Here is a 15,982-nt window from a genome sequence, read left to right as displayed (position 1 = left end):
TAACTTCTCAAAACATTTGAGTTGAATGTATTCCAGAAACTTTTGACAGACATTTCACTGCTGTCCAAGGAGTGTTTGACACCAAAGATATTAATACCGTAAATATTGTTAACTTTGGCGAATCTCCTGTAGTTTTGAAGCCTGAGACAATTATCGGTTCCTGTTCTTTTGTTGATGTTAATGACACTTGTTCTCCGTTAGAAATCTCCAATAACAATGTTAATTTTTGTAGAAACATTTCTAGTGCAGAAGGCACAGATCTTCCTGTACATTTAGTTGACTGTTTTAAAAGAAGTTCCGAGAATCTGAATGACGAACAAAAGACTGCTTTCAAAGCTTTGTTGATAAAATATCAGTCAATATTTGCCAAATCTTCAACAGATCTTGGGTTCACTGATCGCGTACAACATCACATTGATACACAAGGGGCTAAACCTGTCAAACAACCTATGCGTAGGGTCCCCTTAGCTCAACGTGACGCTGAGAGAGAAGAGGTCCAGAAACTTCTAGATCATGGTATAATTGAGCCATCCATTTCACCCTGGAGTAGCAACACGGTGTTAGTACGTAAAAAATCAGGAGATTACAGACTATGTGTTGATTTTAGGGCCGTCAATGTGCTCTGTAAACGTGATGCGTTCCCTCTTCCAGACATTGGTCAATGTCTAGACAGTTTGGCAAACAACAGCTGGTTCTCTACCATGGACTTGAACATGGGATTTCATCAAATGAGTATAGCTCCTGAAGATAGAGAAAAAACGGCATTTTCTACAAGTCTTGGACTTTTCCAATACACTAAACTACCAATGGGCTTATCAGCCGCACCTGCAGAATTTTCCCGCCTAATGGCAGATGTTTTTAATGGTCTGCAGTATCAAGAACTTTGTCTGTTCATGGATGATATCATCTGTCCGAGCAAAACATTTGAAGAACAATTGGACAGGCTTGAGCACATCTTTCAGAGATTAAGTGAGGCAAACTAAAAATTAAAACCTTCAAAATGCCTGTTTTTCCAAAAGTCATGTGCATTTTTAGGACATATTGTCAGTGAAAAAGGAATTCAGACCGACCCCACTAAGATTTCCACTATTAAACAATGGCCAAGGCCTGCATCAAGGAAAGCTGTTAAAAGCTTCCTCGGGTTAGCATCATACTACTCTAAGTTTGTCAAAGACTTTGGTCAAATTGCCAAGCCACTGTATAGGCTAACACAGAAAAGTAACAAGTTTAAATGGACAAATGAAGCTGAAGAGTCATTTCAAAGTCTGAAGACTTGTCTGATATCAGCACCAATACTAGCTTATCCCATTTCTGGTGAGACAATGATACTAGATACTGACAGTTCAGACTATGCTTCTGGTGCAGTTTTATCACAAATGCAACAAGGAAATGAGCGTGTGTTAGGTTATTATAGCAAGACAATGAATAAGCATGAATTAAATTACTGCACCATGCGCAAAGAATTATTGGCAGTTATTGTTGCTCTAAAACATTTTCACCATTACTTACTAGGGCAAAAAGTAATTCTAAGAACAGATAACTCTGCAGTTAGTTGGCTCAAAAAGTTGAAAAACCCTTCTGGTCAGGTTGCAAGATGGCTGCAACTTGTAGAGACATATGACATAGAAATTAAGCACCGTCCTGGATCACAACACATGAATGCAGATTTTGTTAGCAGACCCTTATGTCGTGTCTGTGGCAAGCAGGAACTTAACAATCACACAGTCAGTGACACACCTGCGAGTGATACCAGTACTGGTTGTGAAAACAGTATTGCTTTTATACCTGAACTGCCTTCTGATGACATTGTATTCTCCTCAACCCAGTCTTCTGATCATGAGATGTCAGCTTCCACTGTCACTACTGAACTCTCAAACTTAGAATCTGAAAAGCCAGAGGAAAATCATGGTCAGGTAAGAGTTGTTACCAGAGGAATGATAAACAATCCAGCAAATAGACAGTTTCTGATTGACGGTTGGTCCCCATCAGAAATCCGTATGCAACAATTAGCAGATGAAGACATAAGTACTATTCTCGCTGCAAAGGAGGATGGAAATACACTGACTTGGAAAAACATATCTGCCAATTCGTCCATCATGAAAAAACTTTGGTCAATGTACGATAGACTGGAGTGTAAAAATGGTATGCTATTTAGAAAATGGATAGAAAATGACAATGTAACCTTGCAACTTATTGTTCCTAAATCCCTTCAGAATGATGTCATGCACTATTTCCATGACATTCCTTCAGCAGCACACCTTAGTTCTGAGAAAATGTTAAGCCGGATAAGACAAACCTTTTACTGGCCAGGAATGAATGAAACCATAAAAAACTATATCAAGCATTGTGACTTGTGTTCATCTCGGAAACAAAATAAAGCTATCCGAGCCCCCTTGGTCAGAATCCTGTAGGAGAACCCATGGAACTGGTTTCAATAGACATTTTGGGTCCTTTGCCACTCTCAGAAAATGGAAATCGTTATGTTCTTGTTATTAATGACTGTTTTACAAAATGGTGTGAAGCAGTGCCTATCCCCGATCAAGAAGCAAAAACAGTTGCTGAAGCCTTTGTGAACAATTTTGTTGTGAGATTTGGTACACCAATGACTTTACTTTCCGACTGTGGAACAAACTTCAACAGTTCTCTTTTCAAACAAGTATGCGAGGTTCTTCAAATAAGCAAAATTAAAACCTCAATTGCGAGACCGCAAAGCAATGGTGTAAGTGAAAGAATGATGCGATGCATTTCCGATATGATCTCCATGTACTGTGGTAAAAATCAAAAACAGTGGGACAAATATTTGCCTCAAGTAATGATGGCCTATCGCGCTTCTACCCATTCAAGTACTGGGAAAAGCCCAAACATGTTGACTTTAGGTAGAGAAATTAACTTACCCATGACAGCAGTGATAGGGTTACCCGAAAATCAGGATCCCCTAACAGTCGACAACTATGTTCAGCAACTACAGAACAACCTCGTCTTAGCACATCAGGTAGCTAGGAAAACCCTGAAAAAGAATGCAATATATAGGAAAAAGTATTATGACCAAAGGTCTCATAAACGTACATTTAAGGAAAAGGACGTAGTATGGCTGTACAACCCTACTCGTAAGATTGGCGTATGTTCAAAGCTTAGTCCTAAATGGAAAGGTCCCTGTCTTATCATACAGAAGATTGATGATACAACATATGTAATAAAACAGTCAGCTAAATCAAAAGGAAAGGTATTTCATGTAGACAAATTGCAGAAGTATTATGGAAATACCTTGCCCAGTTGGATAAGAGTGAAAATCCAGGAAAATTAAATAAACATGTACTGTGCTGTTATAATTGACAAATAGTTAAACAGTTTAGTTTGAAGTTATGAATTTGGAGCACCAGACACAAATATTTATCAATTGATACATATATAACTAGTGGATATATTACAATGTTTTAAATAATGCAGACATTAAGTAATACATTACATTTCCTTAGTATGACTTCATTTTATCAATATGTAACTGACAGGTCTAAGGAAGTTATATTGAAATTGCTGTACATGTTGATGTGTATCACAGTACTGTGTTCAAGAGTCTGTGGGTATATAGCAAAATAGGTCTGGCCAGCCAATTTGTGCTATTGGAAACTTGCTCAAGGTTTATGCTGGAATCATATAGCAGAAATCTAAAATGCTAAGCTATTCACTTGTGCAGTTTGACTTAAACAGTACCTTTGAGGTATTTGACAGCATCGCCAGTTGTTTCCATATTATCTTCTAATGATGACGCTTAGCTGAAAGAAGACATATTCATTATCAAACTGTAGTTTATCGATAAACAATTTAGAGTATATATGACAATCTTATTAAACAATATTTACAGATATGGCTCATCAGTGTTGGACATGTGGCAACTACAGCAGCTCCAAAAAGATGTTGAAAAACCATGCTGCAGCAGAGCACAAACATCTCTCTGTGATCTGTGTTTACTGTAGACCAAAACAAGTTACTCTTGGTCGCATAAATGACCTAAAGAAACATATAAGTACCAAACACCCAAGTGTCAGCATAGGTTGCCAGATAACTTTTTCTCCGAAGGAAATGGGTTTTATTTGTCTCTTCAACCCTATGATTATGTAAGACATGTGAAACCTGCACCTATGGATAGTCCATCAGCAACTCAGGCAATGCTTGCTGTGAGAACCATCATTCCTAGTCTGAAGGATGCAACAAATTCCTTACCACAGTGGGAGTCAGGATGGCTCCAAGCTATTGGAACACCTATACAAGATACTATTCCATGTACCAAGCCCATCTACAAATCTAACTGTGCAACTATTCTGTCAAGTCCATCAAGCCATTATTCAATGCTTTCTCCATATCCTGCTTATACAGCTACTCAACTGTCACCTGCTAGACCTACATCTGGAATGTTGCCGCCTTCTTCACCTTTCGTCAGTCCGTCTCAGTCGGCTATTGATTCAGTCAACCAGTACTCTCCAACAAAACCTGAAATGATTCAACCACCTGAAGATATTGTCTATCTTAGTAAAAGTGAACAAAGATGTCTATTTACACATGATGGTGATTTATTCATAGCTTTCCTTAATCAGTCTCCCACTAAGATGGCTGACATAAATGGTAGTGATCCGGAACTATATTTAAAGCATGCTACAAGAATTCTTGGTGCCGAATACTACAAACCAAGCCAGGCTCTTGCTAAACACTTGTGTATGACTGAGTTTGAAATTGGAAGTATTAGTAAAGTTTCGAAACTAGCAGTACAGGCAGTTGAACAACTGAAATGGGGAGCTATGCCACTAACTTGTCCAACACCAAGGGACTGGTCGAAAGTCACAAATCCTGTAAAACTTACCAATTCAACTACTAAAGCCACTCTCAGATGGCCACCAGTGGACTGGAAATCGAAGGACTCTCAAACAAGACGCTTGAACTTTGTGGCGGCTATAATGAAACTGGATGAAGCAGCTGATGGTATGCCGACAACAAGTTCTGATTTGATCTATGACACATACAATTTCCTTCTTCTCCCTGGATCAGCTCCTGTACATCAACCAACTGAAGCAGCGAAACGTCGCTTCCTTAACTATAAAGTTCTTATCAATTTCATTACTAAGAATCAGGACAGAGACCTGGCATCTATGCTCATTTCAACAAAGCTTGGTAATTCCATCTACCTAAAAAAGATTAGTTCAGTACCACTCAGGATCCTGAAACAGCAAAGTTCAGAGTAACAATAACACTGGTGACAAATAGATAAAATTTAAATTATGTTTAAATTTCTTTTAAGTGGGGGAGAGTGTAAGGGAATAGGGTTTTCGGACTTTTATAAATGCTTCAGACAACCCCCATCTTTCTTTACAGAGAAACATTTAGAATGGAAATCACTAACAATTTAACTAGGACAAATTCATTATCTACAATACTAATACTACTGGAACACTACTTACATTTAGAATTTATTAGAAATAATCATTGAAAACACCCTTACCTCTGCCAGGAGTTCCCACCCGAGACTGTACTGTTTACATCAGTAAAAACACTTATTATAGGAAAATGACTGTGTATATTTTGCTAAATGGACATTTATAGGACAAGTATAACTATAGGATACAGTACACAGACATAAAATATTACCTTTTTGTTGAAATTCTCAATTGAATATCTCCAATCTGATCCTGGCAGTTATTACTGTTCTTACGGATTTGTCTCCCTTGATTTCTGCATTTAAATCCTAATCTTAAGTCAGAGACAGCTTATAAGTGACTACTTATTGTATGTAAAGGATGAATAAGTTTTATTCTGTCTTAGGAATATGTAAATTTAACTTTTATATTGTCTGTTTTTCTGTAATTTTGAGAAATATCATTCACCTGTTTGACCTTCAAGTTTTCCAGGCGGTGAAATTCAAATTCCTGCCCACTAGGAATTTTCAATTGCTAATAACCTTTCATAAGAGTAACAAATTATTATAAGTAGTGTCTGTATTTCAGGAATATGTTGTAATTGACCTTTTTATCATGTTAATTTTGCTTTATAGCCATAACTGTAGCTGAAAATCTGATTTTTATGACATTGTCCTGGCAATATGGCTGCTTTGCTTCCAGGAATTGTAAATTCCTGCCTGTCTCCCTGGATTAATGCAGGGTTCTGATTGGTTCATTTTGCTGGTCCTGGCAACTTCAGAGACTATAAATTTGTGACAGCCAGTGATCCAGCATTCTCCTATTTGGTCATCATTGAACAAAGGTCGTGAAAACAAGTGACAATTAATATTATGTAACTTGAACATATTTAAGTACTGTCTGGTGCTCATGTTAATAAAGTGTTATTACTCCTGTTATTTCATGCTTATATTATAAAGGAGCTGTAGACCAAAAGCTCACAATATTTAGGGTATCAATAACGGTATGTTTATCATGTTTCTTCAAGAAGTAATGCAGAAAGTGTCTTGTTTTAGAGATATTAAAACAACAAAATTTAAGAAAATAATTCGAGAATTTATTTACCAGTTACTTACTAGAATATAAATGCTATTTCAAAGATGCAAACAATAGTGTCCATTTCCAAATTTTTAATTTAAGTAAGTGACATCATTGCTGATAAAGACAAAGCCATCATCATCATTCTCCTAATGATCCATGGTAATTGTGAAACCGGTTGAGATTTCGAAGTCGTAGTTTTAAACTATTTAACAACATTAATTAAAGACAATGTAAGAACTCTTTTTAATGTTTTGCCTGTTGGCGACATCCGTACAGGCTTATCATGGTCTGCACTGTTCGGTGTTCAGTCAGTAATTTTTCAGTAAACACCCCTTCGAATGATAAATGGTATTGCCCAAACTGAGTGATGGACCAGTCTGTTTTGAAATTTAGCAGACTGAATGTTAAAAAAATGATATTCGACGCATTTAACATCAATCCATAAATTTAAACTTTAAGTTAATTGATTTTTTATCTTGAATATGAGGAAAGAAATATTCCAACGGTAACAGTAGTGCAGTCAGGCAAATTAGATTAACTTTCAGCCTGTTGGCATCAAGTGATTCTGCCTTTGCGACTAGTGCAGACCAAGATTAGCCTGCACATCCACACAGGCTGACCATGGTCTGCACTGTTCGCTATTCAGTCCGTAAATTTTCAGTGAACACCCCTTTGACTAATAAAAGGTAATACCCAAATTGAATGTTGGACCAGTCCATTTTAGAACTTTAGCAGGGTAAAGGTTCACGATATTTTCCTATGTTTCCAGAAAAAATAGCAGTGTTTCATCAATAAACATGATAAAGAACGGTAATTGCTCTGCACACTAACGATATCACATTTGAGCCAGGAACAATTGTGATGATGTCAATGGGCTGTTTACGTAATGAAAATAGCGCTTGTCATGAAAGTCTGAATACAGAACTGTTACAGCTTTGCGATATTACCCCATTAAGGTAGCAGGGTACACTTCGACTTTTGGCCTCGTCAATATTTATAATATTATTAGAACTTCGTGATTTTGGATGTCTGTAAATTACAGTGAGACAAAATGATTGTTAATTCTTAGAAAAATTAAATAGTTGATACATGTAAAATTCTGATGTCAGTTGTAAAAGTAACTGCTGCTAGTTTTGTATGAATCAATGAATCATCTTCAGCGCGGGAAATGAGTTCCATGTATGTTGATCGACACTCGGGTTCATTTTTGCTATTTTGTGTAAAAAAAACGAGATGACTAGGCCTACATTCCATTAATATCCTGTAGTTCAGTAAGGTCTATTAACTTGAGGAATGCAAAAGAAATGGACATTGTTCCTGCAACGGGATCGTTGTCCAAAAAATGCAAAATTGATGCTTCTTGCGTGTTATTTCTAATGATTGGTGTACAGCTCTTATTTTGATAGCTTTCTGTAATCTTGTATGAGATTCCTGATTTTGTGATTTATTAAAAGCACAAAACATGCGCACAATTAATAAAGTGGCCACTCTGATTCTGCACAATAGGGAAGTGCAATGTTACGACTCGCTGATTGTAAGCCTGGCCGTACCCAAAATGTTCGGATCCAAGTGTACCCTTCTTCCTAAAAAAATGTCATACAAAGTCAGTTTCCCAGCCTAAAAATAACCTATCATGTTAAACAACGTTTTTTATTGGCTGTCGACAGCTTTTACGACTTCCGGGAAAGAGCGAGCTAAATACTGCTGCGCCGAATGCAATCTTCTTTTCCTGCTATTTTATCTGCATTGTTCTAGAACAATAGATGCTGAATATATACACAAATATTCTACAGAAACTGATGTAAATTGAGCATGGCATAGGCCTGGCACATAAAGAACATATGATCTACTGCACATGTTAACATTGTCATCAAAACTCTTGGGTGAAAACTGTTCTATATTTTGTTCGAAATTATGCTTTGTTTTCATAAATCGAAGTTCCCTTCATTTTTTTTTTACTAATTTAATAGTTTCTGTATACATGGCATGTATGCATTAATAATTGAATTTGTGTGTCCACATATTTTTTTCACATATAATTATATCGACTATTTTTGGTTACTTTTGAATTGAGAAAGAAATGAAGATAAGTCTTCGGTAATGTTACCGGGAAGTAAACTACTGATATCAATTTGACCTTGCAAATACAACTTTCATTACGGCGAAATGTTCTATAACTGATTAAAGATAAAACAAATCTGATTGAAAACGAAACAATCAAATGAATGCTTGCTCGACTAACATATGTTTATTACATTTACGATCCAAATGTTCTGTTCAAAAATAGCAGACTCATTATCATGTGTGTATTCGGGATCAGTTTTGGTTCTGATATTAGATATTTAAGAATTTAAGTGCATCATTTTGTCTCATTGTGTCGTGTATTCGACAGATTTATGATATGTGATTTTGTATTATCATCATGATTTTGTCTGGCGTTAAAGCATGCAGATTATATTTGACTCATGACGAAGGTAAATTAAATGCTATCATCGATCTTCGTCAAATAAAATACGTATTACCACACGCGGGATAGTCTTGGGACATCTAAATTTTATTTTAATGTTAAATATATTACTAATAAGGCCTACGTGGAAACCACATACATCATCAAGACCATTATTTGTCGCCATCAAAAGTGAAAACAGTTATGTGATGCAATACTGGTGAAACAATTGATGCTAACTGATCAGTTGCTAATGTGTTGCCTATATCTTTAGAACGCGATCTATAGATATGCCCGGAACTTTTCACCAGGCCTTTAAACTATTTTAAGGAGTATATTATGCACTGAAGCATCGGATTAAAGTATAGATAAACATATTCTCCTTAATTAAACCGAAATTAAGCCAATGAAACATGCTGTTATGTATGTTCTATGGAAAAATATTAGTGACAGAACCTATTTAGTCACCCTCGTGTGTAGGGATAACGCATGTTTTTTTCCTGTTATAACATCTGCAAATTGACCCCAATCAACATACTGTTGAATAATTATTTAAAATCTTACATCGATCTTTCAAATATATATATCGCAAGTCAAGTGGTCTGAGTAAATTTATTTGCATTCTAAACCTTATACTGCATGAGATCAAAATTTAGACATATATTTGCTCCTACACGAAAAAATGAGCGGGAAAAATATATCAGGAGTAGAGTTGCCTCATGTTAACATTTTCATATATACCACACGTATTTTATAATATCGCACAGTTTGGCATATTGCATTCTAACACTTGATTACGATAAACCTGTTCTTACTAGTTACCCTTTGACAGCACTTATTATAACTAGATACCATTTTATTGAATAGCTGCCAAGATGAAGAATAAAGAATACTAATAGTTATTGTATTTCCATGAAGGACAAACATAAAAGATATTTTCAGAATCATCAGCAGGACTCAATGGTTTCGCTGATTGATCGCGAGTTTTTGGTACAAAATACTCCATTCACGTTCATGATTCATATCGTAGATATTGCGAACGTTATATTGAAGCTTGATCAGACAATATCATTATGTCTCCATTTATTTTTGAGTAAGATATTACATTGTTCTGGTTCCTGCTGGGGGCATCATAGAGAACTAACTGGATAGGTTGGCCTTATTCCGGCAGTGATTCTTTAAAAAAAAAATCTTGAAAACTCATTATTGGTTAAATATAACGTTCATATTTCTGATCCTAAATTCATCATTTTTAAAAGTTATGCTAGGAAAGCTACATTCCAAATTTGGCATGAAATGAAATTGTTAGTTTTCAAGCACCAATTAGACTGAAGACCAGTTTACATGATAAATATACAGCTTGGAACTCCCTATACATTTTCAGCAAACCAGACGTCCAGCGAGCTGCTTCCCGAATACGGTGTTTCTATTCATTAACGTCCGGTGTTTCCTGAAATGGTCAGTAATAAAGGCAAAATAAAAATCGGAACAAACTAATGTTTTATTTTTATCTTATTATGATCCTGGTTGCAGGTTTAATTAAAATCAGATGAACAATTGCATATAATTAACTTATTTTCCATTTATTTCCAAATTATTTAATGGATAAAGTCATTATCGATTACCTAATAAAAGGCCCTAGTTTAATAGGTAAATCATAAATGCATAATGAACAAATACAGAACGTATTGCATTTCTATGTTTTTCAGTTTTAGATCTTTCTCGGTTCGTACAATATATGTGTGTATGATAATTTCATAAAACTATTGTTAGAATCACTATCACACATTGACCTAAACTACAATGGACTCGGCTTATAAGCTGATTATTAATAGCCTATGTATCATATTTTGAATTGCATTCTTCTAAACTACTTTATGGTATAAATGATAAAAGAAACATTGGTTTAGGAGAATTGTCATTTCTAAGTCCAAACATACGTTCGTTCCATTGGCTTCGTACGCTTCGCTATTATATTATTCTGTTTCATTGTTACTTTAATTGACCAAGCTATGGGAAAGTTATTCATTTTTATTTGCATACGCCACTCAGATTTATGTCTAAAATTGTAGTCTGCAGTTACATCCAATAATCTGCACAAATAGACAATGAAATCGTTTAACTTATCCATGAATCAATTACTTCGACTTAAAACAGTTTATCCATATCTCTGCAGACACATATCTTTTCTATTCGTCTTATATTTGTAAAAAGTTATATACAATTTGTAGCCAAATATACCCATGTTTATATTCAATAACAAGTGAGAAACACTTTTAGATAAAGTTAGATCCGAATCAGCTGTAGGGAACGTATGTAATCAATTTACGTTTCCAGGAATCGAAAGTATCGCAGTAATGTCTGCTATATATTTTGTTGTTAAAACAGTCACGCATTTTCGTCAACACGTACTTAATCAAACGATATCACTTAAGAATCAGTCTTTAAACGCATTTTAAGACGTGCCAGAGATAGTTGTGCAACAATATGGTACCGCTAGATGTATTCGTAAATAAAAGCCAGCACGATACTAGCCTCTGTATATTGATAGAGTTATTGCCTGATATGATAAACTGGTGTTTACATTGAATTTCATTCCATTAGCTCGTGTGCATATATCCCTTTACAAATCTGCCCCATTGGAATTGGCAATATGTTTATATTTTCTGCTTTATTTATCGACCAATATTTCATTAAAGAATAAGCTTAAGAAGTTCTCTTGTTGTTTTCCATAAAAGGGGTACATGTAATATATCCCTCCCACTGAAATTCCTCCTATTAGTATTACTTTTATTACGATACTTAACTGAAGAAAACTTCTAAATAGAGTGTTTTTATTTCCGTAATAACATTTAAATTAGAAGTCTTTCAACTTCGGTATTTACAACATGCACTGTTTAAGGTTCATCGTGCAAGTATAGGAGACAATCCTGTTCTACTTCATTCCGATTACTAGCCAATAAATACGCCTGCAATCTGTATTAAGGAACATTGATACTGCATGTCAGGTCATTAAGTAAACAATTAAATGAATTAGAAGTGTCAAACCATTCCCACTAGTGGCTATTGAGAAACTAATAATTACAGAAGTCGGGACACGGACGCCGACATTGACGTTGATAAAACTGCGGATATTTTAATGTATTTACTTGCATGGAATTTCGTGGTTTGAGCACAATATAGTCGTGTATTTTTGCGGATTTGAACACATTATCGTGAGTTGTTTCCAATACAAAGGCATCACATGACAGTGTATAACGGAAAATGATTTAATTAATAAAAGAGAAACATTTTTATTTTTCTCTCTTCCTATCGGCATAAATAGTTATTATATGCTTAATTAAAACGTAAATGTTGAAGTGCAATTTCATGTTAAATGCATATTAGTTCTTCAATAAAGCTCGTTTTCTGTATTGATTGCAAAATCTAAAAGCGTTTATTACCTTCGTTTTGGTGTCTCGCTTTTGACTAGATCAGAGCGTATGTATTACTATAGGCTGTGCCACAACGTAGTTTTCTCGGTTTTTAAGTGGTCAGACAAGGCAATTAGTGGCTTATAATAACTTTGTATGTAATGTGACTGCCGACTATTGGGCTATTAACGTAAAATATTCATTTCGTGTTAAATCTATTTTCGATAATTGTTTTCTCATATTCATGTCAAATGGTTGAATATTTCACGGGATTAGATCCAGAATGTCCAAAGTAAATGACCCAGTCCATCAGCAAATTTGACAATAGTACTTTTCTAACCATGTAATATGCACACTCTATTTTGACATTCGTTTTATCTATTAAAGAATAAAATATCAGGAAACTACCAATCCTCGATATTGAAAAACATTCTTTGTGGCCGTAAGACAGACTATCATGAGATTTACTTCCAATTCATTCGGCATAGCTGTTATGTGCTTAAACAGATCAGATATCAAATTACAGGGCTGCGGAAGCAATGAATATTGCTAGACAGCCGTATTCAACTGATAGAACCAGTGTTGGTAAATGTAATAACCGCGACAAACAAGCATAACAGACATACAAATATATTTGCAATTCCATTTGATTATATTATTGTGAATATGTCTGAATAATTTAACCCCAATGTGAAAATGTAGTTCATGAAAACAAATATAAAATGACAACAGTTGGTAAATGTATCTCATTGAACCTAGCAATCATTGGCGATAACACTATCAGTCGGTTCTTGTGTAGGTTAGCTGTGTTCATTGCGTTGAGCAACAAACATGAAATGAACAGATAACAGGCCTGTACGTATCTATCTCTGTTCTCTCTGTCTGTTCTGGGGTCTTTGTCTCACTCTGTCCCTCTGGTCAGATCGCTCTGTGTCTGTACTAGTAGAGGATGAATTTCGCGCCCTGTGGCTGCGTTTGCTACATGTAAAGCGCCTTTGAACGTGTTTATCATGAAAAGGGCGCTTTATAAATCTTGTATAATAATAATAATAATAACAGGGGATAATAATATCAGTCAACGTACGGTGAATTTAATGCTAACTGTTTCAATTCCATTTTTGAATACAATGTCAATCGTTCATAACAACCTTCCGTGTATGCAACACACTTTGTAATATTTTCTGTTTTAAAGGAACTCCGTTAAAATTTTTCTAAAGAGAAATCATGTTTACTCAAAATTTCAATCTAAAAAGTACACTTGCTTCTACTTGATCCGCGGAGGATGACCAAAACAAGTACCAATGTTACGACCCGAAGAATCGGCCATTTTCCGTCAAGTAATTATTTTCGAGTGACCCAGAGCCCAATTTGTAATTACCTATTACGATCTTATTTGGGTTTTTCGTTTGTTTGTTTGTTTTGGGTTTAACGCCGTTTTTCAACAGTATTTCAGTCATGTAACGAAGGGCAGTTAACCTATATCCAGTGTTCCTGGATTCTGTACCAGTACAAACCTGTTCTCAGCAAGTAACTAGTATCTGGTCTCTAGAGTGTTAACAAGTTTTTCCTTTGATTTGACCTGGTGACCTAGTTTTTGACCCCAGATGACCAAATTTCAAAATGGTCCAAGAATTTATTAAGGGTAACATTCTGACCAAGTTTTATTAAGATTGGGCCAAAACTGTGACCTCTAGAGTGTTAACAAGCTTTTCCGTTGATTTGACCTGGTGACCTACTTTTTAACCCCAGATAACCAAATATCAAACTAGTTCAAGATTTTATTGAGAGTAACATTCTGACCAAGTTTCATTAAGACTGGGCCAAAACTGTGACCTCTAGAGTGTTAACAAGCTTTTCCTTTTATTTGACCTGGTGACCTAGTTTTTGACTCCAGATGACCCAATATCAAACTCGTCTAAGATTTTATTAAGAGTAACATTTTGACCAAGTTTCATTAAGATTGGGCCAAAATTGTGACCTCTAGAGTGTTAACAAGCTTTTCCTTTGATTTGATCTGGTGACCTAGTTTTTAACCCCAGATGACCCAATATCGAACTAGGTTAAGATTTTATTGAGGGTAACATTCTGACCAGGTTTCATTAAGATTGGGCAAAAACTTTCCCACATGAATTATATGGTGGATGACAAATGATTTCAGACACAATGTCGTTTATCAAATAGTCACGAAGAACATACGCCCCACCCGAGGATCGAACTCACGACCCTGCGATCCGTAGACCAACGTTCGTAGCTTTGATGACAGGTTTCACATTGGTTGGAGCAGGAAAAATATATTTTATGTAATTATATGTGTAGAAAAGCACATAATTTGTCACATATAATGTTATCTTTTTATTTTACATTAAAATAAATAGGGGAAAAGCTAAGCCTTTTTATTCGCTCATAATACTTTATAAATTTATGAGTTTATGTGGCATCATATTTTCATCTTTTTTAAATTCTTGCCGCATAAATTATCTATAAAACATAAAGTCTCACCAATCTATAATATGTTTTTGAAAGCTTAGTTATACAATAAAAAAATCCCTCAATGAAAAGGCAAAGCCTTTCGGATCGAATATCATTCACTAACAAATTTTAAAATGCATAAACAAAGTACGTGTTTTCTTTCTTGAAAAATTAGTGAACGATTATCTTTAGACCAAGAGAACCCCATTAAATCAGTTACGCTACACAGCGTATTAAATAAAAAGAAGTATTTCAAATGAACATAAAGCAGGATGTAAGTTCAATTCGATGGATAATGTGTTTTAATTCCCCGTGTAAATGTCATATTACTAAGCAGTTTTACATAGATTGGGCTCAGTAATAACTCTCTTTGAAAGCAAGGTTTAATAGATAAGTTGAAGTTGGTTAACAGTAAATAGGTTATAGCCAGGTTATAGCCATGTAAACATCTTTTCAGTCGTCAAAATGTTACAAGCAGCTAACCCAAAATGATGTTACCTATACTTTCTCTCAGTACAATTATCTTTTTATTCCACAACGGCGTAATGTAATAAAATGCCAAATGTTCAAAATAAGATCTAAACTACTTCCATTTATCTATTTCCTTATGATATCTGGAAAGCAAACAAGGCCAGTTACATTATCTTTTAACGTAATCGAAGTTATAGCAAGTGCACAGCACTAAGTTTAAGGCCAAAAATAATATTAAATAGGCATAATGTATTGATATCGAAATTTGTGTTTGAAATCTCAGTTAAAAATCTACTTTAGCACTGAAATGAAATGAAAGATCAGTTATTGTTATCTTGAATATAAGGTATATATTATCAGGCAGTCTGGCGAAAAGCATTATTATTTTAGCACAACGAAAATATTGGATAATTAAGGTAAATCTTAGTGCCAGGTTGCAGGTACAGATATTTCATAGAAAACAGAGTTTGCATATTTGTATTTTGAATGATTTGATTTTAATTTCGTACTGTTTCCATCCAAACTGTAGTTCACATGACACATTTTTCGATATTTGTGCTTTGAATTACGTTCATCATTTTTTTTTTGTATTGCAATGTCATATATTTTTTTTTTGAAAACAAATGGCCATACCGCGTGCTGTCGGTAACTGTACATGCTCAAACAAATGAAAAAGTATTAATAAATGTCTTTAATTT

The 15,982-nt window shown here is 35.0% G+C and overlaps 1 long non-coding RNA gene across 1 annotated transcript; it reads right to left on the bottom strand.

Moving 5' to 3' along the window:
• Positions 1-245: 245 nt before the first annotated feature.
• LOC123545495 (uncharacterized) lies at positions 246-4,659 on the bottom strand. Its single transcript, XR_008368442.1, has 5 exons — positions 4,222-4,659; positions 3,712-3,773; positions 2,895-3,007; positions 1,786-1,884; positions 246-741 (listed from the first exon to the last, which is right to left on the bottom strand). It is a non-coding gene; the product is annotated as an uncharacterized LOC123545495 (long non-coding RNA).
• Between the last annotated feature and the right edge of the window lie 11,323 nt (positions 4,660-15,982).

Source organism: Mercenaria mercenaria, chromosome 18 (assembly GCF_021730395.1).
Source record: "Mercenaria mercenaria strain notata chromosome 18, MADL_Memer_1, whole genome shotgun sequence".
NCBI lineage: Eukaryota > Metazoa > Mollusca > Bivalvia > Venerida > Veneridae > Mercenaria > Mercenaria mercenaria.
This window is presented reverse-complemented; position numbering and strand designations above follow the sequence as displayed.